Source organism: Propithecus coquereli, unplaced genomic scaffold (assembly GCF_000956105.1).
Source record: "Propithecus coquereli isolate 6110/MARCELLA unplaced genomic scaffold, Pcoq_1.0 Scaffold31, whole genome shotgun sequence".
Classification (NCBI taxonomy): domain Eukaryota; kingdom Metazoa; phylum Chordata; class Mammalia; order Primates; family Indriidae; genus Propithecus; species Propithecus coquereli.
Genome location: NW_012148730.1, coordinates 2,638,192 through 2,641,149, shown reverse-complemented (window position 1 = coordinate 2,641,149; position 2,958 = coordinate 2,638,192). Strand labels below are relative to the sequence as shown.

Below are 2,958 nucleotides of genomic sequence, written 5' to 3'. Positions count from 1 at the left end.
TGACCATTAAATTCCAGTCAGTATTTAATCAATTTAGTAGCAACATTTATATACATATGTAAATAGAGTCTAGAAGTTATGTTTAAGCTATGCCCATAAAGAAAAGAAAGGAAATAAAGCAATTATTCTAGTACTTTTAGCCACCTTAGCACTGAACAAGATCAAATCTAGACTCAGAAATATGACTGGTTTGTAATTTAACCAGACACTGGCCCTACAGACAAACATGAGGCTCAATAGTATGCCAGTGTCAGAAAATAATAAATACAAAGAAATGAAAACTTATGTATAAGAAGATAATGGCTTATTTTCTAAATTATAACATATATAACACATATGACAATACATATGATTTGCATTGTGTTCAACTTAGCAATTTCTTATAAAATCACACAAAAAACTAATATGCAAAATATAAAGAATTTTAAGCTCATCTAAAGGCTACTACTGGCTAGATCCAATGCCCGACTTGTGCGCCCAGAAACCCCGTCACTTCCTTTCCCCTGGCTGGCAGTGGAGGGGCCGCACGATGCCTAGAGTTACTGTAAAAGATGTGAACCAGCAGGAGTTTGTTGGAGCTCTGGCAGCCTTCCTCAAAAAGTCCGGAAAGCTGAATGTCCCCAGATGGGTGGACACAGTCAAGCTGGCCAAGCATAAGGAGCTTGCTCCCTACAATGAGAACTGGTTCTACACATGAGCTGCTTCCACAACACACCACCTGTACCTCTGGGGTGGCACTGGGGTTGGCTCCATGACCAAGATCTCCAGGGGACGTCATAGAAATAGTGTCATGCCCAGCCACTCCAGCCAAGGCTCCAAGAGTGTGGCCCACCATGTCCTCCAAGCCCTTGGGGTGGCTAAAAATGGTGGAAAAGGACCAAGATGGGGGCCGCAAACTGACACCTCAGGGACAGAGAGACCTGGACAGAATCACGAGACTTGTGGCAGCTGCCAACAAAAAGCATTAGAACAAATCATGCTGGGTTAATAAATTGCCTCATTTGGGAAAAAAAAAAGTACTACCGTGTGTGACTGCAAGGCTTTGCATTTCATTTCATTAAAAAGAAAAATGTCTTCTAACACTAATAGATTCATATCATCTTCTTGGAGACCAATAAAATAACCACATGACTTTAGAACACAAGATTATTGAATAACGGCATAATAAGCTTGGTCAGGGCAAAACAAAGGTCACAACTTATGAAGTTAGCTGTTGCATATAGATCACAGTAGCAGTGACACACGAAAAGTTATATATTTTCTAAACAATCCCATTCCATATGCTCTCAAGTGACTCTGTTTTGCTGGACCAAGTTACTAGGATGGCTTATATAATATTTCATGTCTCCGTGTGCATTTAGTAATAGCCAGGGTGCTGCTACTGCAGCTCATAGTGATGATGGTGGTGGTGGTGCTGGTAATGGCGGTAAATGTGACAATTCAATAAGAGCTCCTTTCAAATTCAAATGAGCAGAAATGTGTTTTATAAAATCAACTTCCCTGCATTTTCTAGGATATATACTAGAAGTTAACGTATTTGGGGTGAAGTTAAAATAGACCCTAGACAGCAACATAGATTGGTTTTCTTTTTGCAGTAAACAGAAACTATCATCAACAAACACATTGATAGCTAAGCCTACAACCAAAGAGCTGAACAAAGTTTCTTCCACTGTACCTTCTAACTCATTCTCAGAATTGATGCATTGTACCTAAAAAAATGATACAGCTAATAAGATTTTTAAAAAACCTATTCTAGACCCAATCATTTTTTAAAAGATACCTCCTGTTCTTGATCTCTAAGTCTAAACTTTTAATTGATAACCAGTACACAACAAAGGGCAGAAGGATATAACCTTATTAGTGCCTACTTAGGAAGTCAAATATATAGAACTTCCAGTGGCAATTTTTTTAATCCTGAGCTATTGTCTCCTATTTTTTTTTTTTTAACCAGGAATGTCTCCTCCACCTACCCACCAACATCTGCAGTCATGTACACATAAAAATAAAAATTTAGAGGAAACACAAGTGTATTAATAAGCTATTTTTCCTAATTCTTAATAGTTGATGAGTTTCCAAGTGGATTTGGTGTACTACCTTTCATTTATATAGCCATCATAGTTAAAAATTCTTCAGTTAAACAACAACAACAAAATTAAAGGAAATTGCTCGGAAAGTCTTGGCTTTATATTCTGATACTGATTTTGGCTTTCATCCCATTCTTAGGCAAATTAAAATTCCTATTTGTGGAGTTACTACTCCCACAATATAACTAACATTTTTCCAATTGTTAATTCATTCAGACAAAATGCAAATAAAAAAATGTTCTAATGTTCTTTTCAAATGGATAATTGAATCCTAATGAGCCTGATTTTTCTTAGGTATCCCTGGGAAGGAAAAGGTATAAGGACACAGGAAGGAGTCACAGACATAAATCCAGCCAGAAAGGAGAATTTGAGAGAGGGCATAAACTGAAAGATGCTTACATCCTTTATGTTTAGTACCAATTTCTTTGGGTCTAATCAAGAAAACCAAGCATATTCCATCCTTCCAGCTTTGACTTCATAGTTTCCTCTGCAGACTCAGGAATCAATGTCATCATCTGTCTGTTTTTATATTACGTGTTTATCTCTACTATCAAGACTAGTATGGGCCTTCCCCAAAGAAAGAGTATTTAATTGTTTACCGGAAGAACTTTTTGTATGATGACATGACTTGGCTGCTAAAGAATCCATGAGACTTGCAATTCTGCCCCAGTCAGAATAATGGGGACCGTATATACCTTTATACCTAAAACAACCTAAAGAACTAGATGACAAAAATAAAATAATGATTTTCAAGACACTGAATCTCAGGTAACAAAGGACAGTAATCCCTAAGGGACAAGAAACAAACAAGTTGTGCCCTGCGATTTCCCAATTAAATACCTTGATGAATTTCTAGGCTGTAGAGCAGGAAGAA

General features: G+C 37.3%; 1 pseudogene; it reads left to right on the top strand.

The window, feature by feature from the left end:
* Positions 1-502: 502 nt before the first annotated feature.
* LOC105814928 lies at positions 503-968 on the top strand (annotated as a pseudogene).
* Positions 969-2,958: the final 1,990 nt, after the last annotated feature.